This window comes from Diceros bicornis, chromosome 34 (genome assembly GCF_020826845.1).
Source record: "Diceros bicornis minor isolate mBicDic1 chromosome 34, mDicBic1.mat.cur, whole genome shotgun sequence".
Taxonomy (NCBI): Eukaryota; Metazoa; Chordata; class Mammalia; order Perissodactyla; family Rhinocerotidae; genus Diceros; species Diceros bicornis.
The window spans coordinates 14,736,638-14,764,298 of NC_080773.1; the positions used below are offsets into that span (position 1 = coordinate 14,736,638).

Genomic DNA, 27,661 nt, shown 5'->3' on the forward strand with positions numbered 1-27,661 from the left:
ATGGAGATTAACGTGCTCCTCCTCCTTGCTCTCCTCACAAGACTCTTGCTTCTGGCCAGGGGCTTCCCAAAGGCCCGAGGCCACCTCCCTCCAGGACCCCATCCTCTGCCCTTCTTGGGCAACCTTCTGCAGATGGACAGAAGAGGCCTACTCAAATCCATCCTGAGGGTTAGACACAGGAGGATGGGGTCTGAGGATGTCTCCCTGCTTCTGTACTTGGGAATCACTCCCCAGAAGGAGTGAGGCATACTTCCAGGCTCAGGGGTGGGATGTGTGAAGGTTGGTGAGTAAGGGGCGTGAAGTTGAAGCATGGTGGATGGTGGTCAGACAGTCAGAAGTGTCCTTGCTCAGTTTGAAGTGTGTAGGCACTGTGTCTAGGGCAGGCAACCGGGCATGAAGGGGTGTCTGCGTGTGAACCATGGGTGTAGAACTTCACCCACCTCTGCCACCGTCTGTCGTGTTCCTGGGGACCTGCTCACCACTGGAAGAGACAGAAAAGGTGACAGTGGCATCAGTCAGGTAGGTTTCCCCTCTGAAACAAAAGACAGCAAAGAGTGGCTCATGGCAGTGCCAGGACAATGGGGAGGTGGGAGGGAGAGCAGGACAGGAGGCCAGGTACAGAGTGCTTACCAATAATGAACATTAATGTATAGTAACTGACACTGTGGAGTATTTACTAGACTCTGTGTCACTTCCAGATATGATTTCATGTTTGATGATCTATTTATTAGTTAATACTGTAATCCACCTCCATAAACCCAGTACCCAATAGAGAATTGGAACACTGACAGTAACTTCCATCTGCCCTGTGTCCTCCATCCACTTTCCTCCACCTTGGTGACCACATTCCTCAATCTTGGGCTGTCATCCCTTTGTTTTTAGTAGAGAGCATTTTATCACAGATATGGAGGCCCCAAGTGGATATTATTTCAGTGTCTTTAATGTATCACAAGGGTACCATGCTTTTGTGTAAACTCCTGGACTTAGTGTCTTCACTCAGAATTACTAGGATTCATCTGTACTGTCGTGGGAATTCATCAGGTCTTGTTTACAACAAGAGGCCTGGAGAGGAGCTATACTCATCTTAGAGGTATGGCAGTGAAGTTCAGCCTGGGGAGGGCACTTTGCCACAGTCACGCAGCTGGGACCCTAGAGAGGGGAAGCTGGGTCCAGCACAGAGATCTCTTCACCTCCAATGCCCTCATAGACTGAAGCTGCCTAAGAATTTTGGGATCAATGAATCCTTTGTGAATTAGATTAAAGCTGTGGGCTCCCTCCCCTACAAATATCCATGCACATTTAGCATAAAATTTTGACAGTTCTAGACCCCCAAAGGCTCTTCCCTACAGTCTCCAAGGATCCTCAAGGTGTCCATGTCCTCGATTATCATTCCATCTTTGTGAGGGGGAGGGAGAAAGAGAGAGAGACAGATTGAGAGAGGGAGGGATGGAGAGAGCATGGGCTAGCAGGTGTCATGTTGGGACAAGTTGAGGATGGTGGTTCTGCCTCTCCTCCATTTCCACACATGCTTCCAAATCCGTCCAGGGTCAGATCAGATGTGTGTCCATGTTCCAGATTCAACTCTTACTCGTTACTCAATTCTTACTCTTGGCTTCCTCTTTTGGTAAAATGAGATGGTGACCACAGGAATGTACACTTCTTGAGACTGTTATGAAGATTAAACGCGATATTACATAGAGCCTGGTGGATAGTAAGTTAAATGGCAGCTACTTCAATCCACTTATTCATTTACTCACTCTAACAATGATAATTTACTGGGCACATTCTTTGTGCTGGGGAATATTCTCAGCATTGATGATGTGGCATTGGACAGGGCATACAAAAATAAACAAGTAAGGAAATATTAGGTAGACAAAAGCTATGATGAAAATAAACCAGAGTGATATTTTAGAAAGTGGTGGGAGCTACATTAGATTGAGTGGTGAGAGAAAGACTCAGTCTTTCTTAGTTTCTGAGCAGAGACCCTGAAAGATGCAAGTGGAAGGCACCAGAGAGAAGCAGGTGTTGATATAAGAACCCTGAAACAGGGCAAACTCAGCATGTTTTGTGGACAACACTGAGGCTGGATCTGAGTGTGTGAAGTGGTAAGTAAGAGGAGAAGTCAGCGGGGTGATGGGGTCATGTTACGTAGGGCCGGGTGTTCCATGGTGGAGACTTAAGGTGTTATCCTCAGTGCAGTGGGATCACTGGAGTTTTTGAAGCAGGTTAGGGATATTAATTCATTTACATTTTAATGCGATTACTCTCGCTTCAGGGTGGGGTGGGATGGGAAGATGTTGAAATGATTGCAGAGGGGACAGGAATGAAAGTAGGGAGACCAGCCAGGAGGCTTTGCAGAGATCAATGTAAGTTTTAACTAAAATTAACCCTTTTATGATTTCAAGTCAACTTTTTTTTTTTATTGATGTTTTAATGGTTTATAACATTGTGAAATTTTGGGTTGTACATTTTTGTTTGTCCATCACCACATATATGACTCCCTTCACCCCTTGTGCCCACCCCCCACCCCCACTGCCCTGGTAACCACAGTCTAGTTTTCTCTGTCCATGTGTTGGTTTATATTCCACATATGAGTGAGATCATACAGTGTTTGTCTTTCTCTTTCTGGCTTATTTCACTTAACATAATACGCTCCAGACTCATCCATGTTGTTGCAAATGGGACGATTTTGTCTTTTTTGATGGCTGAGTAGTATTCCATTGTATATATATACCACATTTTCTTAATCCAATCGTCAGTCGAGGGACACTTAGGTTGCTTCCACTTCTTGGCTATGGTGAATAATGCTGCAATGAACATAGGGGTGCATAAGCCTCTTTGGATTGTTGATTTCAGGTGCGTTGGATAGATTCCCAGTAGTAGGATGGCTGGATCATAGGGCATCTCTATTTTTAATTCTTTGAGGAATCTCCGTACCGTTTTCCATAGAGGCTGCACCAATTTGAATTCCCACCAGCTGTGTATGAGGGTTCCTGTTTCTCCACATCCTCTCCAACACTTGTTGTTTTTTGTCTTGGTGACTATAGCCATTCTAACGGGTGTGAGGTGGTATCTTAGTGTTGTTTTGATTTGCATTTCCCTGATGATTAGTGATGTTGAGCATCTTTTCATGTGCCTGTTGGCCATCTGTATATCTTCCTTGGAGAAGTGTCTGTTCATTTCCTCTGCCCATTTTTTGATCGGGTTGTTTGTTTTTTTGTTGTTTAATTGTGTGAGTTCTTTATATATTATGGAGATCAATCCCTTGTCAGATGTATGTTTTGTAAATATTCTCTCCCAGCTGGTTGGTTGTTTGTTCATCTTGATTCTGGTTTCATTTGTCTTATAAAAGCTCTTTAATCTGATAAAGTGCCACTTGTTTATTTTTTCTTTAGTTTCCCTAGTCTGGGTAGGCATGTCATCCGAAAAGATTCCTTTAAAACCAAGGTCAAGTAGTGTGTTGCCTTTATTTTCTTCTATGAGTTTTATAGTTTCAGGTCTCACCTTCAGGTCTTGGATCCATTTTGAGTTAATTTTTGTGAATGGCGATAGCACATGGTCCACTTTCATTCTTTTGCATGTGGCTGTCCAGTTTTCCCAACACCATTTATTGAAGAGACTTTCCTTTCTCCATTGCATGTTCTTAGCACCTTTGTCGAAAATTAGCTGTCCGTATATGTGTGGTTTTTATTTCTGGGCTTTCAATTCTGTTCCATTGATCTGTGTGTCTGTTTTTGTACAAGTACCATGCTGTTTTGATTACTATTGCTTTGTAGTATGTTTTGAAGTCAGGGATTGTGATGCCTCCTGCTTTGTTCTTTTTCTTTAGGATTTCTTTAGCTATTCGGGGTCTTTTGTTGCCCCATATAAATTTTAGGATTCTTTTTTCTATTTATGTGAAGAATGTCATTGGGATTCTGATTGGGATTGCATTGAATCTGTAGATTGCTTTAGGTAATACAGACACTTTAATTATGTTTATTCTTCCAATCCATGTGCATGGGATATCTTTCCATTTCTTTATGTCATCATGGGTTTCCCTCAATAATGTCTTGTAGTTCTCATTGTATAGGTCCTTCACCTCCGTGGTAGGATTTATTCCTAGGTATTTTATTCTTTTTGATGCAATTGCAAATGGTATTATCTTTTTGAGCTCTCTTTCTGTTAGTTCATTATTAGCATATAGAAATGCAACTGATTTTTGTAGATTGATTTTGTACCCTGCAACTTTGTTGTAGTTGTTGATTGTTTCTAATAGTTTTCCAACAGATTCTTTAGGGTTTTCTATATATACAATCATGTCATCTGCAAATGGTGAGAGTTTCACTTCTTCGTTACCTATTTGGATTCCTTTTATTCCTTTTTCTTGCCTAATTGCTCTGGCCAAAACCTCCAGTACTATGTTGAACAGGAGTGGTGAGAGTGGGCAGCCCTGCCTCGTTCCTGTTCTCAGAGGAATGGCTTTCAGTCTTTCCCCGTTGAGTATGATGTTAGCTGTGGGTTTGTCATATATGGCCTTTATTATGTTGAGGTACTTTCCTTCTATTCCCATTTTATTGAGAGTTTTTATCATAAATGAATGTTGTATCTTGTCAAATGCCTTCTCTGCGTCTATTGAGATGATCATGTGGTTTTTATTCTTTGTTTTGTTGATGTGATGTATCACGTTGATTGATTTGCGGATGTTGAACCATCCCTGCGCCCCTGGTATAAATCCCACTTGATCATGGTGTATGATCTTTTTAATGTATTGTTGTATTCGGTTTGCCAATATTTTGTTGAGGATTTTTGCATCAATGTTCATCAGCGATATTGGCCTGTAATTTTCTTTCTTTGTATTGTCTTTGTCTGGTTTTGGTATCAGGGTGATGTTGGCCTCATAGAATGATGCAGGAAGTGTTCCATCTTCCTCTATTTTTTGGAATAGTTTGAGGAGAATGGGTATTAAATCTTCTTTGAATGTTTGGTAAAATTCACTGGAGAAGCCATCTGGTCCTGGACTTTTATTTTTTGAGAGGTTTTTGATTACTATTTCAATCTCTTTACTTGTTATTGGTCTATTCAGAGTCTCCATTTCTTCTTGGTTCAATTTTGGGAGGTTGTATAAGTCTAAGAATTTATCCGTTTCTTCTAGATTGTCCAATTTGTTGGCATATAATTTCTCATAGTATTCTCTTATAATCCTCTGTATTTCCATGGTATCCGTTGTAATTCCTCCTCTTTCATTTCTAATTTTATTTACTTGAGCCTTTTCTCTTTTTTTCTTAGTAAGCCTGACTAAGGGTTTGTCGATTTTGTTTATCTTCTTGAAGAACCAACTCTTTGTTTCATTAATCCTTTCTACTGTTTTTTTGGTCTCAATGTCATTTATTTCTGCTCTGATTTTTATTATTTCTCTCCTTCTGCTGGCTTTGGGCTTTGTTTGTTCTTCTTTTTCTAGTTCTGTTAGGTGTAATTTAAGGTTGCCTATTAGGGCTTTTTCTTGTTTGTTAAGGTGGGCTTGTATCGCTATGAGTTTCCCTCTCAGGACCGCTTTTGCTGCATCCCATATGGTTTGATATGGCATGTTATCATTTTCGTTTGTTTCCAGACAGTTTTTGATTTCTCCTTTAATTTCATCAATGATCCATTTGTTGTTCAGTAGCATGTTGTTTAATCTCCACATTTTTGTCACTTTCCCAGTTTTTTTTTCCTGGTTCATTTCCAGTTTCATAGCCTTATGGTCTGAAAAGATGCTTGTTATGATTTCAATCTTCTTAAATTTATTGAGGCTTGCTTTGTTTCCCAACATATGGTCTATCCTAGAGAATGTTCCATGCGTGCTTGAGAAGAATATGTAGTCAGCTGTTTTTGGATGGAGTGCTCTGTATATGTCTACTAGGTCCATCTCATCCAGTTTTTCATTTAAGTCTAATATTTCTTTATTAACTTTTTGTCTGGATGATCTATCCATTGCTGTAAGTGGGGTGTTAAGATCCCCTACTATTATTGTGTTGTTGTTGATTTCTCCTTTTAGGTTTGTTAATAGTTGCTTTATGTACATTGGTGTTCCTATGTTGGGTGCTTATATATTTATAAGTGATATGTCTTCTTGATGGAGTGTCCCTTTTATCATTATATATTTCCCTTCTTTGTCTTTCTTAACCTGTTTTATCTTGAAGTCTACTTTGTCTGATATGAGTATGGCAACACCTGCTTTCTTTTGTTTGCCATTAGCTTGGAGTATTGTCTTCCATCCTTTCACTCTGAGCCTGTGCTTGTCTTTAGTGCTAAGATGTGTTTCCTGAAGGCAGCATATTGTTGGGTCTTGCTTTTTAATCCATCCTGCCACTCTGTATCTTTTGATTGGAGAGTTCAATCCATTTACATTTAGGGTAATTATTGAAATATGAGGGCTGAATGTTGCTGTTTTGTCACTTATTTTCTGGTTCTTTTGCATTTCCTTTGTTTCTTGTCCCATTTGTTTTGGACTGCCAATTCAGTTTGGTTGTTCTGTCTTATGATTCTTCTAGTTTTCTCTTTGTTTATCATATGTGGTTTTGCTTTGATTATTTGTTTAGTGGTTACCTTGAGGTTTGGGCAAAAAATCTTGTGTATGAGATAGTCCATTATCTGATAGCCTCCTATTTCCTTATACTAAGTCAATTCAGTCACTTTCCTCTTCCCCTTCTAAGTTGCTCTTGTTATACCTTATTCTATCTTGTGTTGTGGCTGTGTGTTTACAGTGATGAGGTTAAATTTATTTTTGGTGAATTTCTTCCTTTGATCTTTGAGTTTAGTATTTAAGTGGTTGCTAACCTATTCCGATAAAGATCTACTATTTCTCTGATTTTGTCTACCTACTTTTCTCCTTCCTCCAAGCTTTGTGTTCCCTTTCTCTTCTTTTTTTCAGGCCTGAGGGCCTTCTTGAGTATTTCTTGTAGTGGGGGTCTCGTGGCCATGAACTCCCTTAGCTTTTGTTTATCTGGAGAGTTACTATTTCTCCATCATATTTGAAGGATATTTTTGCTGGATAGAGTATTCTTGGCTGAAAGTTTTTGTCTTTCAGTATTTTGAATATATCATTCCAGTCTCTTCTAGCCTGAAAAGTTTCTGTTGAGAAATCTGCTGAGAGCCTGATGGGAGTTCCTTTGTACGTTATTTTTTGTTTTTCTCTAGCTGCCCTTAATATTGTTTCTTTGTCGTTGACCCTGGCTAGCCTTACCACTAGGTGTCGTGGTGAAGGCCTTTGTCTGTTAATATATATAGGTGTCCTGTTGGCTTCGCTTACTGGTATTTCCTGCTCCTTCCCCAGATTTGGGAAATTTTCAGCTATTATTTCCTTGAATAGGCTCTCTGTTCCTCTTTCCCTCTCCTCTCCCTCAGGAATACCTATAATTCTTATGTTACGTTTTCTAATAGAATCAGATATTTCTCAGAGTCTGTCTTCATTTCTTTTTAGTCTTAGTTCTCTCTCTTCTTCCATCTGGAGTATATCTCTATTCCTATCCTCTAAAGTACTAATTCTTTCCTCCATATTGTCAGCTCTGTTCTTTAAAGAATCCAGATTCTCCTTTATCTCCTCCATTGTGTTCTTCATCTCTATCAGAACTGATTGGTTTTTCTTTATGATTTCAATCTCTTTTGTGAAGAAACTCCTAATCTCATTGAATTGTTTGTCTGTGTTGTCTCGTATTTCGTTGAGTGTTTTTGTGATAGCTATTTTGAAATCTCTGTCATTTAGTTTATGGATTTCTGTGTCTTTGGGGTTGATTTCTGGGTGCTTGTCATTTTGTTTCTGGTCTGGTGATTTCACATATTTTTGCATTGTGGTTCCTGTGTTGGTTTTGTTTTTCCTCATCCTGGAAGTCTCTGGTTGCAATTTCCACCTGCCGCCACTGTCTGGTGGTAAAGGGCTGTGTAGTCTAAGCCCCCTGTGCTCTGCCCCAGTTTTTCTGCTGCGATCCGCAGTTTTGTTTTGTTTTTTTTTCCCGCTGCGATCCACGGGTCCAGTCGTTTGATCAGGTCTGCCTCGGATTGCTAGGTCTGGTCTGGTCGAGCTGCAGAGTCCGGGTTGCGGGGAGGGGGGAGCTCTCTCTTTTGCCCTCTGGGTCCCTGACGTGGGAGGCTTCTCGTTTGCCCCTCTTTATGTGCTCTCTGGGGTGCTCAGATGTTGATGGTAGCCCTGTGGCTCCTCTGAGTCCTCTGTGCGTGAGTTTCCCACTGGCTGAGAGAGTCCGAAGAGCCACGGTTTCCCCGCCGAGGGCCGCCCTTCCCCCCTCTCTGGGAGCTGCGCGGACCGGGATGGCTGATCTGATGGGGAGGGAGCGGAGTTCTCCTTACCTCTCCCCACTTCCTCCAGGGCCCAGCACGTTCCGCTCTCAGATGTGCGGCAGTGTGGATCCCTCCGCTCCAGGTTTTCACTGTCTGGGATTCCGTTGTTGGTCTGTGACTGTTGCTTTTGTTGTATCTTGTCCGGGGAAGAGTTCACGGGAAAGCTCACTCTGCCATGATGCTGACGTCACTCAAGTCAACTTTTTATTGAAGTTTAACATTACTCTAAAAAAGTGCACAAATCATAAGTGTGCATCCCAGTGAATTTTCTTAAGTGAAAATACTTATGTAATTGACATAGAGATAAGTACAACATGACCTATCCCCAGAAGCATCCCTCATGTACCCTTTCCAGCCACTCCCCTGTTACTATCCTGACACCACAGGTCTGTGCTATCTGTTTGAACATAATATAAATAGAATTATGACATATGGACTCTTTTGTGCCTAGTTGCTTTCATTCAACCTTATGTTTGTGAGTTTCATTCGTGTTATTAGTTGTAACAATGATTTGTTCTTTTTCATTGCTGTATAGTATTCCATGGCATGAGTGCATCATTACATATTTATTCTGTATCGACGGTGCTGAACATTTCATTAGTAAGATTTTTATGAATCTCCTTGTTCATATTTTTGGTGAATCCACATGCACATTCTTGCTGTGCATTTTGTTGAGAGTGAATATGCTGACTCACTGAGTAAACATGCATTCAGCTTCAGTAAGTATAGCTGGGGAGTTTCCCAAACGGCTGTATTGATGTTATGATTTTTCAAATTTCATGATGACCCCAGAGAGCCCTCACTTTCCTTTCATGTCTACTGGGTAGGGGGTTCCGGGTGGTTCTCTGGGGAAATGTCAGGAGGCAGACAGCAGGTTGAAGTTAGTTCACAACAAAGATGATTTTTCAGTTGCGATGCCAGGGAGGTCTATAGACTCAGGGGTACGTGCAAGTGTGTTACTAGAAATATTTACACATCAGGTACCAGTCACATGGAACTGGCTGGGTGATGGGTTACTCCTTTAATTGCTGGGTCTTGAGGTGGAGAGTCTTGGGGGCAGTAGCTAATTATCAATTTAATGTAAGTCTTTCAACTGTTTAACAACTGGGATGGGCACAGAGGTGCACGATGATTAACAGCAACCCTATGAGTGGGTATGATTGGCAGCTCCAAGAGAGTTATGGGGATGTCTTCACAGTGTACCTCGGGCCACGGCCTATGGTCCTGCTGTGTGGGACAGAGGCCATCCGGGAGGCCCTGGTGGGCCAAGCTGAGGCCTTCTCTGGCCGAGGTAAAATTGCTGTTGTTGAGCAAGTCGTCCAGGGATTCGGTAAGGATATCAGAAGAACTGAGTGGGGGCAGGAAGGAGGAAGGGGCTTGGGGAGGTGAGTCTGGGAAGGGAGAGTAAGGAGTGGAGAGGGACCCAACCTAAATTCTACACCCCCAGGTGTGGTCTTTGCCAACAGGGAACATTGGAAGCCCCTTCGCCGATTCTCTCTGGCCACCATGAGGGACTTTGGGATGGGAAAGCAGAGTGTGGAGGAGCGGATTCAGGAGGAGGCTCAGTGTCTGTTGGAGGAGATGCGGAATACCAAGAGTGAGCCCCAGGAGATGGGTAGGAAAGAAAGACAGTGAATCAGGTGAGATATAGGGTGCACAGCAAGAGAAAGACAGAGGGATAGATGTGGGCAGAGAGAGTTAGATATAGAGAAAGATAGAGCCTGAGAGACCATCAGACTGGGGGACAGGGTCAGAGAGAGGAGCATGGAGATGGACAGAGATGATGTGAAGATGGACACGGGGAGCCAGAAGAGATGTGGAGTATGTAACATCGAGAACAAACTAAGACATAGAATAAGGTATTAGCACACTCTGTAGTTGTGTTCAGGGAGACCAATGGATAGATTAATTGTTATCTATCAAAGGTAAAAACAGGACTTTCATAAAAGAAAGCAAAGAGAGAAAAGAGAAAAGTACAGACATTTTGAAAATGACAAACTCAGTTTTCTTTCCTTGTGTGAACTGCTGATGAACTGACAGTGAGCCAAGAGGGCAGTCAGGTATTCAGGTCTCAGGCGGCTGCATTGGCCATCAAAGAAGCATTTCTCGTTGTTTTTGGATTCTCCATAAACAGGTGTTGATGAGACACAAAGGCGACAGGGTCCATTCTTAACCATTTGCAAAACATAAATGTGGAGACTGGGAGGGACAGGCAGAGGCAGAGACACAGGAGCAACAGAGGAATAGAGACAGAGGGCTGAGAAGAAAGACAGGAAGAAACAGAGTGACACAAGGAGACAGAGAAGGAGACAGAGACAGAGATGGAGGGGCCAAGATGAAGAGAGACATGCAGAGACAAAAGAGCAAGTGGAAGAGGCTCAGAGATGCCGAAGGAAACAATGGCAGAGAGAAACTGAGACAGAGAAAATAAGAGAGACAGACAGGTTCAGGAAAGGGTCTGCAGGGGAACAAGAGAAGATGGATGGGTGAGACCCAGAAAGAGAGGCTGCACCCACCTGGTCTTTGTGGGCTCACAGCCCACCCTCCGTCCAACTGGGCCAAGTCTGGAGTACACCGACATTACTTAAAAGTGCAGAATGATTACCAAAGACCAGAGCCAGAGAGGTGATGAGAAGAGCTGAAGTGGGAGAGACAGATAAGAGAAAGGGGGAGCAGAGCTCTTTAATTTGCACATGCGATTGATTGAAAACCTGCTCTGCACCACCCCTTCCCTGTGGGACTGAACTCTCCCTGTTCCTAGAGTCAGGCCTGGGGCCTGAGCAGGGTTCAACCACACAGCCCCGCAACTGGGACATCTGTTTCTGAGTCCTGGCCACAGTGATGAGTAGCTGGGTAACCCTGGTCAAAAGAGATTACTTCTGTCTGCTCATCTATGAAATAGGGGTAATAACAGAAGTGTGCATTCTTCACAGGGTTGTGGTGGGAATAAGTAAAACAATATGCAAATTGTTTTAGGATAGGGCCTGGCACATAATATGGGCTGATGACTGTTAGCTGTTTCTGGTCCTGTTTTCTTCATCATTACTGAGCGATGGAGGACAGTCACACAGAGATGGGCAACAGCCAAATGCTCTCCAGGCCTTTGAGTCTGTGTCTGGTGACCTGTACGTCCTCCCACTAGGACCTCTCCAGGGTCCCACCTTCTTCTTCCACGTCATCACTGCCAACATCATCTGCTGAATTGTCTTTGGAAAACGCTTCTCCTACAGAGATCCTGAGTTCCTGCGGCTCCTGGACTTGTTCTACCAGTCCTTTGCACTCGTCACCTCCTTCTCCAGCCAGGTCAGGGAGAGGCTGAGGGACAGTGGGGATGAGGGGGCATCCAGGTCAGAGGAAAGGGGTGATCTGCTTTGAGGGCCAGAAATGCAGCTTAGGGCTGGAAGAAGGGCAGAGACAACAGGGAGAGACAGGGACTGAGACCTGGAGGGAGGGATAGTTGGTGAGACAGGGACTGAGAAACTAAGAGAAAGAAAGAGGAGTGAAGAGGAGGCAGAAATAGAGAGAGAGACTAAGGAATGAGGACTTGGAAGAGAGAGGAGAAAAGAGGGGTGGAAAAGAGAGAAGACAGAGAGAAAACAAGACAAAGAAGGGCAGAGATGAAGAGATGCTGAGAGAGAGAGTTGAAAAGAGTGTGTGTGTGTGTCTGTGTGTGTGTGTATGCGTGTGTGTGAGAGAGAGAGGGGGAGAATGAATCAGGCTTTCAGGCTCTCTACTCTTCTGTCCCTGCTTCCCCTGAATCTTTGCCTCTGTCTTTGGCGAAACTCCTCACTTGATGAAATCCAAAGATCAATGAAAATAAGAAACTGCATTTCTTCATTTTCCCTTTTCTCCTCCTTCTTTATGTTTTTAAAAAATGTCTCCTAGATTATAAAGGAATATGCTCCTCTTCTAAAACAAAATAATAGTTTCTCTTTCTCGACTAATATGGAAATACACCTATTGTACATTAACTGAAACAAATTAAAGGGCACAACATACACATTGCCATTGCTCTTCACCAGGTGTGTGTCACATTCACAGGTTAGACTGTTACAAATCTGCAGTGGGTCCCAGGATGAGGAGATGAGACAAGCCCAACAGGTGGTTTCAATTATCTCCTCCCATAGAGAACCACAGAGAAAGAAATGTCTGGAAGGAGATCCACCAAAAAGTTAACAGTGGTTATCCTAGAGAGGGGGATTAGCAAGGAATTTTACATTGATAGGTTTTGAATCTTTTGCAGTTATTTGCAACAACTTGACTATTACATTTATCATCAGCCATAACAGTAAATATATGTTCCACATGAATGAATAGTCTTAACCCACCAACAGGCTCATCTTGTGTAAACATCCTGTTATCAATACCTGACACAGCAAGGGAGATGCAGGAGGTGGAAAGAGTCAGAGAGAGGTTTGAGTGAAACAGGTAAACTGGCTGAGGTAGGCAAGAGAAGCCCAGAGAGATGATGATAAGTGGAAAAACACAGAGATAAGAAGAGGTGGAAAGGAAAGATGGAGATGTGGGGCAGAGACCAACAAAAAAAACAGGAGGATGAGAGAGGAAGATGCAGAAAGAGAAAAATGAGAGAAAAACAGATCAAGGGAGACATAGAATCAGTGAATGAAAGACTCAGATATAGATAGATAGATAGATAGATAGATAGATAGATAGATAGATAGATAGATAGATGGATAGATAGATAGATAGAGAAACAGAGACAGACACATAAAGAGAGAGGGAGACAGAGATTCCCCTAGGAAGTGTTAAGACCCAGCAGGTCTGCTCCTCCTGTGACCTCAGCCCCAAGAGGACCTCACATTCCCTTCTCTACCTCCTGCCTCAGGTGTTTGAGCTCTTCCCCAACTTCCTGAAGCACTTTCCTGGCACACGCAGGCAAGTCTACAAAAACTTGAAGGAAGTCAACACCTTCATTGCCCACAGTGTGGAGGAGCACCATAAAACTCTGGACCCCAGCAACCCCCGGGACATCATTGATACCTACCTGTTGCGCATGGACAAAGTGGGGTTTGGGAGAGGGGAGCTGGAGGAGACGGGAAAGAGGAAAAATGTGGAGTGAGAGCAAGACAGGGGAAGGGTTTAGAGAGTGGGAAAGAGGAGGAGAGAAGTACAGAGGATGAGGAGGGGAGATTAGGAAAAGGGAGGGAAGATGAGGGAGGAAATGGAGTGGGAGATGAAAGGAAGAATAAAGTAGGGCGGAGAGAGTGAGAGAGATACTGGAAATATAGAACAGGGGACAATAATACAGCAACAGGTGAAAAGACTCACAGTGGCAGAAAGAGGCTGAGAGAAGAAGAGAGACAAACACATCAAAGAAATGGAGAGAGAGTTTGAAACAGAGCCAGACAGAGTGAAGGGAGAATTAGAGAGACAGAAACAGAGATACGTGGTTGGACCCTCAGATGACAGAGAATAGGAAAATGAGCCAGACGGTATGAGAGACCCAGAAACAGGTGGAGGGCACCCTGAGAGAGGCATGTGGGGTGAGGCTCCAGCCTCCCCTGACACGACCCCTACCCTCTGGGCACAGGAGAAGTCTGACCCAAACAGCGAGTTCCACCAGCAGAACCTCATCTTCAATACGCTCGCGCACTTCTTCGCTGGCACTGAGACCACCAGCACCACTCTCCGCTGTGGATTCCTGCTCATGCTCAAATACCCCCACATCACAGGTGGGCAGGCTTGGAATAGCCAGGCGAGGGAGGTCTTCTGACCACTTTTGGGGCTGCAGAAGTGGGGCTAGGGTTCCTTCATCAATGAGAGGGGGTGTGTTCCATGCTTATAGCTGGAGCACTGCCGGGATTTGAAGGAGCTCCCAACTAGGCCAGCCCTGTTGGTGGATGGATATATGAAAAAATCTGTCAATGTGTTCTCCCACTGTTTTCTCTGATTACTTAAAGATCAGTTCATCCATCCATCCATCCATCCATCCATCCATCCATCCATCCATCCATCCATGCATCCATCCCTCCATCCATCCATTGATCTGTCTGTACTTTTATTCATTAATTAACCTGTATCCTCAGATTCATTTATGTATCATTTATCCAAAAACATACACTTCTATTCTTTATTTGGATTAATTGATTCATCTATTGATCCTTTGAAATGGTGATTAATTCAACGAAGTATTTGTCATTGATTCATTGGCTGATTCATTCATTCATACATCCATCTGTCCTTCTTTGAGCTAGGTCTCATTCCTGAATCCTTCCATCAGTCAGCCTTTCTTTTTTTTTTTTTAATTTTTTGTGTATTGCAGTAACATTGGTTTATAACGTAAAAATTTCAGGTGTACATCATTGTACTTCTATTTCTGCACGGACTACATCATGTTCACCACCAAAATACTAATTACAACCCATCACCACACACATGTACCGAATTATCCCTTTCACCCTCCTCCCTCCCCCCTTCCCCTCTGGTAACCACCAATCCAATCTCTGTCCCTATGTGTTTGTTTATTGTTGTTGTTATCTACTACTTAATGAAGGAAATCATAAGGCATTTGACCTTCTCCCTCTGACTTATTTCACTTTGCATTATACCCTCAATGTCCATCCATGTTGTCACAAATGGCTGGATTTCATCGTTTCTTATGGCTGAGTAGTATTCCATTGTGTATATATACCACATCTTCTTTATCCATTCGTCCCTTGATGGGCACTTAGGTTGCTTCCAAGTCTTGGCTATTGTGAATAACGCTGCAATGAACACAGGGGTGCATGTGTCTTTATGCATTGGTGTTTTCAAGTTCTTTGGATAAATACCCAGCAGTGAAATAGCTGGATCATATGGCAGTTCTATCCTTGATTTTTTGAGGAATCTCCATACAGTTTTCCATAGTGGCTGCACCAGTTTGCACTCCCAACAGCAGGGTATGAGAGGTCCCTTCTCTCCACATCCTCTCCAACACATGTTGTTTCCTGTCTTGTTAATTATAGCCATTCTGATGGGCGTGAGTGATATCTCATTGTAGTTTTGATTTGCATTTCCCTGATAGTTAGTGATTTTGAACATCTTTTCATGTGTCTGTTGGCCATCTGTATATCTTCTTTGGAGAAATGTCTGTTCAGGTCTTTTGCCCATTTTTTAATTGGGTTGGTAGTTTTTTTGTTGTTGAGATGCATGAGTTCTTTATATATTAGGGAGATTAAGCCCTTATCAGAAGTATGGTTTGCAAATATCTTCTCACAATTGTCACGTTGTCTTTTCCTTTTGTTGATGGTTTCCTTTGCTGTGCAGAAACTTTTTACTTTGATGTAGTCTCATTTGTTTATTTTTTCTATTGTTTCTCTTGCCCGGTCAGACGTGGTGTTTGAAAAGATGTTGCTAAGACCGATGTCGAAGAGCGTACTGCCTATGTTTTCTTCTAGAAGTTTCACAGTTTCAGGTCTTACATTTAAGTCTTTAATCCATTTGGAGTTAATTTTTGTGTATGGTGTAAGCTAAGGGTCTACTTTCATTTTTTTGCGTATGGCTATCCAGTTTTCCCAACACCATTTGTTAAAGAGACTTTCTTTTCTCCATTGTATGTTCTTGGCTCCTTTGTCAAAGATTAGCTGTCCATAGATGTGTGGGTTTATTTCTGGGCTTTCAATTCTATTCCATTGATCTGTGTGTCTGTTTTTGTGCCACTACCATGCTGTTTTGGTTAATGTAGCTTTGTACTATATTTTGAAATCAGGGCATGTGATACATCCAGCTTTGTTTTTTTTTCTCAGGATTCCTTTAGCTATTTGGGGTCTTTTGCTGTTCCATATAAATTTTAGCATTCTTTGTTCTATTTCTGTGAAAAATGTTGTTGGAACTTTGATAAGGATTGCATTGAATCTATAGATGGCTTTGGGAAGTATGGACATCTTAACTATGTTAATTCTTCCAATCCAAGAGCATGGAATATCTTTGCATTTCTTTGTGTCTTCTTCAATTTCTTTCAGAAATGTTTTATCGATTTCAGTGTACAGATCTTTCACCTCTTTGGTTAAGTTTATTCCTAGGTATTTTATTCTTTTTGTTGCAGTTGAAAATGGCATGGTATTCTTAATTTCTCTTAGTGTACAGAAATGCAACTGATTTTTGTATGTTGATTTTGTATCCTGCAACTTTACCATTTTCGTTTATTACTTCTAAAAGTTTTCTGGTGGATTCTTTAGGGTTTTCTATATATAAAATCATGTCATCTGCAAATAGTGAGAGTTTCACTTCTTCCTTTCCAATTTGGAACCATTTTATTTCTTTCTCTTGCCTGATTGCTCTGGCTAGGACTTCCAGTATTATGTTACATAGGAGTGGTGACAGTGGGCATTCTTGTCTGGTTCCTGTTCTTAGACCGATAGGTTTCAGTTTCACCGTTGAGGATGATATTAGCTGTGGGTTTCTCATATATGGTCTTTATTATGTTGAGGTACTTTCCTTCTATACCAATTTTATTCAGAGTTTTTATCATAAATGGATGCTGTATCTTGTCAAATACTTTCTCTGCGTCTATTGAGATGATCATGTGATTTTTATTCTTCATTTTATTAATGTGGTGTATTACGTTGATTGATTTGCGAATGTTAAACCATCCCTGCATCCCTGGAATAAATCCCATTTGATCATGGTGTATAATCTTTTTAACGTATTGTTGTATGAGATTTGCTAGTATTTTGTTGAGGATTTTTGCATCAATGTTCATCAGTGATATTGGCCTGTAATTTTCTTTTTTTGTGTTGTCCTTGTCTGGTTTTGGTATCAGGGTAATGTCAGCTACGTAGAATGCGTTAGGGAGCTTCCCGCCCTCCTCAATTTTTTGGAAGAGTTTGAGAAGGATAGGTATTAAGTCTTCTTTGAATGCTTGGTAGAATTCACCAGGGAAGCCATCTGGTCCTGGACTTTTATTTTTGGGGAGGTTTGTGATTACTGTCTTGATCTCCTTACTGGTGATTGGTCTATTCAAATTCTCTACTTCTTCTTGATCCAGTTTTGGAAGGTTGTATGATTCTAAGAATTTATCCATTTCTTCCAGATTGTCGAATTGGTTGGCATATAGCTTTTCATAATATTCTCTTATGATCTTTTGCAATTCTGAGGTGTCTGTTGTATCCTCTCCTCTTTCATTTCTGCTTTTACTTATTTGTGCCTTCTCTCTTTTTTTTTTGGTGAGTCTAGCTAAAGGTTTGTCAATTTTGTTGATCTTTTCAAAGAACCAGCTCTTGGTTTTATTAATTTTTTCTATTGTTTTTTGGTCTCTATTTCATTTATTTCTGCTCTGATTTTTATTATTTCCCTTCTTCTACTGATTTTGGGCTTTGTTTGTTCTTCTTTTTCCATTTCTTTTAGGTGCATTGTTAGATTGTTTATTTGAGATTTTTCTTGTTTGTTGAGATAGGCCTGTATCGCTATAAACTTCCCTCTTAGAACCGCTTTTGCTGTATCCCATAAATTCTGGCATGTCGTATTTTCATTTTCATTTGTCTCCAGGTATTTTTTGATTTCTTCTTTGATTTCTTTGTTAACCCAGTCGTTGTTCAGTAGCATTTTATTTAATCTCCACATATTTGTGGGTTTTCTGATTTTCTTCCTATAGTTGATTTCTAGTTTCATACCGTTGTGGTCAGAAACGATGCTTGGTATTATTTCAATGTTCTTAAATTTATGGAGACTTGTTTTGTAGCCTAATATGTGATCCATCCTGGAGAATGTTCCATGTGCATTTGAAAAGAACGTGTATTCTTGAGTTTTTGGATGGAATGCTCTGTATATATCTACTAGGTCCATCTGTTCTAGTGTGTCATTTAAGGCCAATGTTTCCTTATTGATCTTCTGTTTGGACGATCTATCCGTTGGTGTATGTGGAGTGTTCTAGCCCCCTACTATTATTGTGTTACTGTCTATTTCTGTTTTTATGTCTGTTAATAATTGCTTTATATATTTAGGTGCACCTACATTAGGTGCATAGATATTTACAAGTGTTATATCCTCTTGTTGGATTGTTCCCTTGATCGTTATGTAATGCCCTTCTTTGTCTCTTTTTACAGTTTTTGTTTTAAAGTCTATTTTGTCTGATATGAGTACTGCTACCCCAACTTTCTTTTCATTGCCATTTGCATGCAGTATCTTTTTCCATCCCTTCACTTTCAGTTTGTGAGTGTCTTTAGGTCTGAAGTGTGTCTCTTGCATGCAGCATATATATGGGTTTTGTTTTTTTATCCAGTCAGCCACCCTATGCCTTTTAATTGGAGCATTTAGTCCATTGGTGTTTAAAGTAGCTATTGATAAGTATGTGCTTACTGCCATTTTTTAACTTTTTTTTTCTCAGTGTTTTAGTAGTCCTTCTCTGTTCCTTTCTTCTTCTATACAGAATTGATGGTCACTTTAGTTTGACCTCTGTCTGAAAGCTGTACTCTTTAACTCCCCTCCTCCCTCCTTTTATGTTTTGGATATCATATCTAACCTCTTTTTTGTGCATTGTATCCATTACGTTCTAATCATGGAAATAGATAATTTTTCCTATTTGTGGTCTTCTCTTTTCCCCTTAAATCAGTCCCTTTAACATTTCTTGTAGCACTGGTTTCTTGGTGACAAACTCCTTTAATTTTTGCTTATCTGGGAAAATTTTGATCTCTCCTTCCATTTTGAATGATAATCTTGCTGTGTAGAGTATTCTTGGTTGTAAGTTTTTTCATTTTAGCACTTTAAATATATCGTGCCATTCTCTTCTAGCCTGTAAGGTTTCTGCTGAGAAGTCAGCTGATAGCCTTATGGGGTTTCCTTTGTATGTAACTTGACCTCCTTTCCAGCTTTTAGGATTCTCTCTTTATCTTTAATTCTGGACATTTTGATTATGATGTGTCTTGGTGTGGGCCTCTGGGTTTATCTTGTTTTGGGCTCTCTGTGTTTCCTGTACCTGGATGTCTGTTTCCTTCCTTAGGTTAGGGAAGTTTTCATCTATTATTTCTTGAAATAGATTCTCTGCCCCCTTGTCTCACTCTTCTCCTTCCGGGACACCTATAACACGGATGTTAGTGCGCTTGATGTTGTCCCAGAGGTCCCTTAGACTGTCCTCAGTCTTTTTAATTCTTTTCTCTTTTACCTGTTCACCTTGGGTAATTTCTTCTAGTCTTTCGTCCAGCTCACAGATCCGTTCTTCTGTATCCTCTACTCTGCTTTTGAGTCCCTCTAATGAATTTTTCATTTCCAGTATTGTATTCTTCATTTCTGATTGGTTCTTTTTTATATCTTCCATTTCTTTGTTGACATTCCCACTGAGTTCATCTATTCTTCTCCCCAGATCAGTGAGCATCCTTACCACTCTTAGTTTGAACTCTCTGTCAGGTAGGTTGCTCATTTCTGTTTCACTTAGTTCCTTTTCTGGGGTTTTGTCCTTTTCCCTTACTTGGAATGTATTCTTTGCCTCCTCCCCTGTGCTTGTGTCTACATATTAGGTAGGTCAACTATGTCTCCTGCTCTTGGATAGGTGACCTTATGTAAGTGATGCCTTAGGAGGCTTCCAGTGTGCTTCTCTCAGTTCTCAATGTTCCAGGGGTGACCCCTATGTGGGCTATGTGTGTCCTTCTATTGTGGCCTGTTTGCTCTCCCTGTAGGCACCCAGGGAGGCCGAATTATGCGCCTGGCCAGCTGTTGTAATGCTCAGCTGCTTGTAGTTGTTGTGGGCCTTTCAGTCTCTTTATCAGGTGTGGGGAGCCCCAGCACAGTTGATTGCAAGTTCTAATACCACATTTGTGTTGCAGTATTTCTTTTAAGTGAGTAGGCCCCCAGCATGGCAGGTTGTTAGGCTCAGGGCCTTACAATTGCTGTAAGCCTCTAGCCTAGTAGGTCTCTTGTCAGCTCTCTGAGGATTGCAGCTGGGTGGGGCTGGCCTCAGGCACAGTAGCACCAATTGTTTCAGGCTTTGGAAGGTGGGGCAAACCTCCTATGTGGGTCTTTGAGAAGCACAAGTCTTCTGCAGCTAACAAGTCCTGCCGCCCACAGGTCCACACACACAGTCAACACATTCCTCCCCTGTGTGAGCACCCAGACCTCCCCAAGCGGACCCAGTCTCTCCATGGCGGGAGCCCCACACACTCCGCCACCACCCCACACTCTCCACCTGCTCCTTGTGCACACCCTGCCCCGCTAAAGTCGGCTCAGTTGCCAGGCTGCAGAGAATCCAGTCACCAATCTATGCAGGCCCACAAGTTGCCTGAGGGCTTGTTGTTGGTTGGGGCCAGTCTCTAGGGTGGGCTGCCTGCCCTGCCTGAGCTGGATTAAATTGGTGCTCTAGTGGGTGGGGCAGACCCTGGGCTAGCAGGCCTCAAGGAGAACTCCAATGGCGTCTGTGTCAGCACGCCCACACCAGGCCACAACAATGGCCGCCGCCAATGTCCCAGTCCCTGGAGAGGTCTCACCCCTCACCGAGATGCTCTCAGGGCCAATTTGGTGAGTCTCTTGTCACCAAAACACTGTGCACCTTTCTTTCTGGTGATTTCAGGATGCTTTCTGAAATAGGTGATTTTGCGCGCCGGCCCTTTAAGAGCCAGTTTTAGTTTCTTTGTGAACCGAGGTTTCTGGGGGTACTCCCCAATGCTTTAGCAGCAGGCACAGTCAGATATTATGCCACTGGTCTCGATTGTGCTGGGTCCACCAAATGCCCACAGCAGCTGCGCTCCCCGGCTCAGGGCCCCGCTCCTCCAGGGAGGCTGCGTACCTGTGCGCTGCTCCCGGAGGCTGTGACGCTGGCATCTTGTGAAGGCGGTGTTTTTCCTCTCCAGAAGGGAGTCTCTGCTCTTCCACCTCAGTTAGGATTGTCCGTTGTTGCAGGAGTTCCTCTTATCCAGTTTTCAGTTCTGTCTCAGGGGTAATTTTTCCATGAGTAGTTGTAAATTGGCTGTGTCCACGGGAGGAGGTGAGTTCAGAGTCTGCTTACGCTGCCTTCTTTACTCCACCTCTCAGTCAGCCTTTCAACTCATACTTCATCTATCTATTCTTTCATTTGTCCAATTAATAATTCACTCATTTATTCATTCTTGATTTGGTCATCTATTATTCAATACATCCTTTTATTTATTGCTTAATTTACTCCTTCCTTCTCTAATTTACTCATTCCCTTATTCCTCCATAAATCTAGCCATTTATCCATTCACGTGATTTCTTGGTCTATGGACCATTTATTAATTAATGATTCATTAATTTGTCTATTGATTGATAAGTAAATACATGCATACATTTATTAACATTCTTCTATTCATGAATCTTTCCATTCTTGAATTGACCCTTTGGTTGATTGATTGCTTGATGTATACATTTACGTATCCAGTTGTTCGTGGGTTAATCTATTGATGTATTTCACTGTCATATTTCTGAGAACCTAGCACAGTGACCCATCTATCATACATACACAATAAGTATTCGTTCATTTTCTACTCTTCTTGGACAATTTTTAGAGATTCATAGCCTAGAGTTATTATTCTGAAATTCTATGCAGAAATGTGGCACCTGTGGGTATGTGTGTGTCTGTGTTTACCTGTGTATGTGGGGAGAGAATCCATAATATTAATTAGATTTCAATGGATGAGAAATCTTGTTGCTTCCTCCATCCTTTCCCCACCCTAAGCTGTTTGCTCCAAGGGGTGTCAATAATATGACCCTTTTCTATAGGTATTTCCTGGCTCTTTGGCCCATAGAGCAGTGTGCGTGCTGAAATGTCTCTTTGAAATGAGGTTCACTGGTCCCACTCTTCTGTGCAGAGAGAGTCCACAAGGAGATCGATCAGGTGATTGGCTCACAACGTGCTCCAGCTCTCGATGACCGAGCCAAAATGCCTTACACTGATGCAGTCATTCACGAGATTCAGAGATTCTCGGACCTCCTCCCCATGAGTTTGCCCTATGTGGTCACCAAAGACATTCACTTCCAAGGGTATATCATCCCCAAGGTGAGACCAGCTGGGCTCCTGCATCACTCCAGAGTGGGCATCCTGGGTTCTCTTCATCTCCAAACTTGGCCTACTATTGGTTTTATCACTAGGGCCCTCTTTTTTGATTTTCAGTGTGGGATGGGGAAGGGAATGACAATATTTTTTTTTTTGATTTTTATTGATATTTTAATGGTTTCTAACATTGTGAAATTTTGGGTTGTACATTTTTGTTTGTCCATCACCCCATATATGACTCCCTTCACCCCTTGTGCCCACCTCCCACCCCCACGGCCCCTGGTAACCACAGTCCAGTTTTCTCTGTCCATGTGTTGGTTTATATTCCACATATGAGTGAGATCATACAGTGTTTGTCTTTTTCTTTCTGGCTTATTTCACTTAACATAATACGCTCCAGGCCCATCCATGTTGTTGCAAATGGGACGATTTTGTCTTTTTTATGGCTGAGTAGTATTCCATTGTGTATATATACCACATTTTCTTAATCCAATTGTCAGTCGAGGGACACTTAGGTTGCTTCCACTTCTTGGCTATGGTGAATAATGCTGCAATGAACATAGGGGTGCATAAGCCTCTTTGGATTGTTGATTTCAGGTGCATTGGATAGATTCCCAGTAGTGGGATGGCTGGATCATAGGGCATCTCTATTTTTAATTCTTTGAGGAATCTCCATACCGTTTTCCATAGAGGCTGCACCAATTTGCATTCCCACCAGCTGTGTATGAGGGTTCCTGTTTCTCCACATCCTCTCCAACATTTGTTGTTTTTTGTCTTGGTGATTATAGCCATTCTAACGGGCGTGAGGTGGTATCTTAGTGTTGTTTTGATTTGCATTTCCCTGATGATTAGTGATGTTGAGCATCTTTTCATGTGCCTGTTGGCCATCTGTATATCTTCCTTGGAGAAGTGTCTGTTCATTTCCTCTGCCCATTTTTTGATCGGGTTGTTTGTTTTTTTGTTGTTCAATTGTGTGAGTTCTTTATATATTATGGAGATCAACCCCTTGTCAGATGTATGTTTTGCAAATATTCTCTCCCAGCTGGTTGGTTGTTTGTTCATCTTGATTCTGATTTCATTTGGGGAATGACAATATTTTTATCCTGTGACCATGCCTCAGGCCACTGAAATAAATCCCATCCTTAGTTCTGCTCTCCATGACCCACGTTACTTTGAAAAACCAGATGCCTTCAACCCTGACCACTTTCTGGATGCCAATGGGGCATTGAAGAAGAATGATGCTTTTATCCCCTTCTCCACAGGTAAGGTGAACCCTCACTCCCTTTCCCAGATACCAGAGTACATGTGCCATCCACTTCTTGAGACAATCAAGGAGAGGTCTTTGTTTATTGGGCAGTGAGAATATAGCAGTTGCCTTACCTACATTAACCACTCCATCTTCACTGCAACCCTAGAGGGGGCATGAGAAGTGAGATCATATTCCAAATGCCCATCTTGGCTAGCTGGACCCTGGGCAAGTATTTTAACCTCTCCACATCTCAGTATAAAATATCTGTTGATAATTATTCAGAGATCATGCTCTATTGGGGGCTGAGGATAATGAATTGGACAAGTCACATAGAAACACAGTTCCTACCTCGTGAAATTTATAGTCCAGTAGAGGAGATGGACATTCATAGCATACTCACAAAATAATAACTAATTAAATGAATTAATGCCTGCAGTGTGCTTAGAATGGCTTGACACAAAGTAAATGCTCATGGGGCAATTATTATCATTATAATAATCCTAATTGTCATAAGTTCTGTAAAGGGGGCTTTGGGAGCACGGAATAGGAGGTACTGACAACTCTTTGTAGGTTAGTGAGGAAAAGCTTACTTGAAGCACTGGCTTCTAAGATGAGACATTGTGGCTGACCATCAACCAGCTACTGGAAAGAGTGTTTCAGGGAGAGAGAACAGCAAGGGAAGAGCCTGAAGCTGGAGACAGCACGGTGCATTAAGAAACTTGAAGAAACCAGGCTGTCTGGGGTATGGATTAAGGATGGGGCTAAGAGTGAATAGCTTATCTAGGGGGCCCTGAAAGTTGGGGAGAGTTTGGCTTAACCTTGATAGCACTGGGGAGCCAGGGAGGGTCCTGACATGCTCTGACATCTCTCTATCCCCGTTCTCCACTCTTTGGCCCCATCCAGAGAAAACATCTAGCCTCAGGGTCCTCTTCATTTAGGAGAAAGGAAGACTGGAGAATCAAGTCCCATGTCTTGAGTTCGATGAGTGACTTCAGTGACCCAGGGCTCCAGTTCTGCCCAGTGCAATGGACTCCTCCCTCATTTCATCTTAAGTGAGAATTGGAGGCCATGTGGTGGGCTGAGGGTCAATTCCTCCATTCCATAGTCCTGTCCTATGTTTAGAGAGAGGCAGAGAGGTGGGGAAACAAGGACAGAGACAGACGGAGAAGGAGAGAGTGAGTGAGAAACAAAGCGGGGAACAAAGATAGACACAGCAAGACATAGACACAGGAGACAGTGGTGGAAAGAGACAGGGTGAATGTCGGACAAGAGAGGAAGGAGGGGAGAGAGAGGGAGAAGGAAAAGAACGAGGGAGGTGGAGAGAGGAGGAGGAAAAGGGGGAAGAAGAGGGAGAGAAACAGAAAAGCAAAAGAGTGAAAAAAAATAGTGACATAAGCGGAGAAGAAGAAACAGTAAAGGAGAGAAACGTTACCTGTAGATGGGGATGAAAAATGAGACAGAGAGAGTTGCAGACAGAATCAGATCCAAATGGACAGAGATAGAGAGGTAAGCAACAGGAAGAAAGTAGAAAAAAGGAGACAAAGAGAAGAGAGACAGAGAACCAGGGCCTGACAGGAGGTATAGACAGAAAAATACCGAGGCTGACTGCTATGGGCAGAAAGAAAGGCAAGCCAAGCCAAAAAGGTGTTAGAGCCAAGGCATTCCAAAGTGTTTCTACGTGGACAGCCCCAGGGATGCAGAGGATGGGCAGGGAGGGATACAAGAGGTGTCATGCTGTTCTGAAGACCTGTGTCACAGAACCAGTTAAACATGAAGAGCCAGCCCTGAGCTCTGCCCTGAGTACTTCTAAGCTCATGACCCCTAACTTCTGGAAGTTCCAGAAAGATGTGGACCCTTTCCCAGATAGCTCCACACAGGCACAAGGTCTATAAACTTGAAAGGTCTGGCAAATGCCTGGAAACCCGTCCTTGACGTGACCATCCAAGATTGTCAGCTTGCAGATGAAAAACACCTAGGTGAAGGAGAAGGCTCTCAGTGTCTCTGCATGAGTTTCCAGCTCCTTTTCTCCTCATTTCTCTCCAAGCCCGTGGTTCATAAACTATTGGAGGTGGTTGTCCTTACACCTCTGAGAATCTCATGGAAGCCATAGACTCCTCTCTCATATGCGTCAGTCCCGTTCACGATTTTATGTACAATTTGGGGATTTCTCAGAACTCTTGAAGTTTATGGCTCTCTGGCTGAGAAAAAAAGACTTACAGAGATAGACAAACAGGTGCAGCGCCAGAGACACACACCCCACCGCACATACCCAGAAATAGACAGAAAGCACTAACTGCATTTACAGGATACTGAATCTGGGCCAGAATAGAATTCTATTTTAAGAATTTTTGCAAATATTAACTTCTTTATCTTTACAATAGCCCTCTGAGATACGTACCCCCATATTAGAAATTAAGGACATAAAATATTTTATGTCAGAAATAGGCACACACCCACATGTGGAGGCAGACACACACACACACACACACACACACACGCACACACACGCACACACATCCAACCAGAAGTGGGTCCCTAGATTCTGTAGGGCCACTGAACCCTTTGGAAATCTAACAGAAGCTACAAACTCTCTCCTGGAAAAATGTGCAAGGCTCATCCACCCAAAGATTTACACGTGGATTCACAGAGTTTGGAAACCTCCTAAAATCAACCCTAACTTGCAAGTTAAAGGCCAACTCCATGCAAATCTGTTGCAATGGACCCAGATCTCTGGGCTTGGGGATGTGACAAGGCAAAGAATGTACATCTACCCTGCGCTGATATTGGTGATTCTCTGTGCCCACAGGGAAGCGCATTTGTCTTGGCGAAGGCATTGCTTGCACCGAATTATTCCTCTTCTTCACAACCATCCTCCAGAACTTCTCCGTGGTCAGCTCCGTGGCCCCTGAGGACATCAACCTCACACCCCGGGAGAATGGTGTCTTCAAACTGCCCCTGAAGTACCAGATCAGCGTCCTGCCCCACCAAGGGTACTGAGGAAGGGGTTCTAAGGATTCCAGGGTCATGAAGTGTCCCCATCTCTGCAGAGAATGACCCCTGACTCTCTCCATGTCTTCTCACCTCTGAGAGAACCTTTGTAAGCCTTTGTCCTCCCTGCTCCATGGTTTCCACCTCCATGGGAAAGTGCTTTCTGTGGTCTGGCCTCCTTCCATCAAGCTGCAGCTCTTCTAAAGAATCAAGGAGGGGTTTTCCTTTCCTCTGTTAATACAATTCCAGAAGTAGTGTATATATAGAATCAGGGTCCAAAAGTGAAAACCTGGCTCAGAGTCTCTGCAGTTCCACCTCCCAGGCCACAGCTCACCCTGAGTGACTTCCTTCCTCAGAACAACCACAGCCGCCATTTATCAACTCCTTGTGCTCCATGATCTGTGCATGACTACATGACCATGCTTGATCCTCCTCCCGTTATCCTTCTTTGGTGGGTGCAGCGATCATGCCCACTTTACAGATGAGTAAACAGTAGCCGGGCAGTGGCATCAGTTGTCTGAGGTCACAAGGCTAGTGAATGGAGGACCAAGATTCACACTCAGTCTGCCTGGATCTAGAACTCCAACTCTTCACCACAGCTCCTCTCCCCCCAGGTATATTTCAAAATTAAGATGAGATTCAAGCAACATAAAATTAACCATTTTAACGTGTATCATTCAGTGACATTTAGTTCATTCACAACGTTGTGCATCCACCACCACTATCTAGTTTCAAACATTTTCATCACCCAGGAGACAACCCCGTACCCATTAGCAGTCACTCCCCATTTCTCCTTCCCTTCAGCCTCTGGCAAATACCAATCTGCTTTCTGTCTCTGTGGATTTGCCTTCTCTGGACATTTCAAATAAATAGAATCCCACAATATGTGATGTTTTGAGTCTGGCCTCTTTCACTTAGCACAGAATAAGTGCAAACTCTTTTAATTAACTACCAGAATGCCATTTAATGTTTTTCTGATACTATGGTTGTATAGAGAGATCTAGTTCCAATGTTCAGAGGTCATCTGATATTACTGACTATGATCCTGAAGCCTGGCCAATAGCCAATACTATTAATGGTACAAGAAATGGTTATTTCTTTTCTGTTGCTCAAAATATTCAATTACCCCAACAATTTGCCACTAAACAAAAGAAACTGGATTCTACAACAAGAAC

General features: G+C 42.6%; 1 pseudogene; it reads left to right on the top strand.

Annotated features, from left to right (window-relative positions):
• Positions 1-26,495, top strand: LOC131397981 (cytochrome P450 2B11-like; annotated as a pseudogene).
• Positions 26,496-27,661: the final 1,166 nt, after the last annotated feature.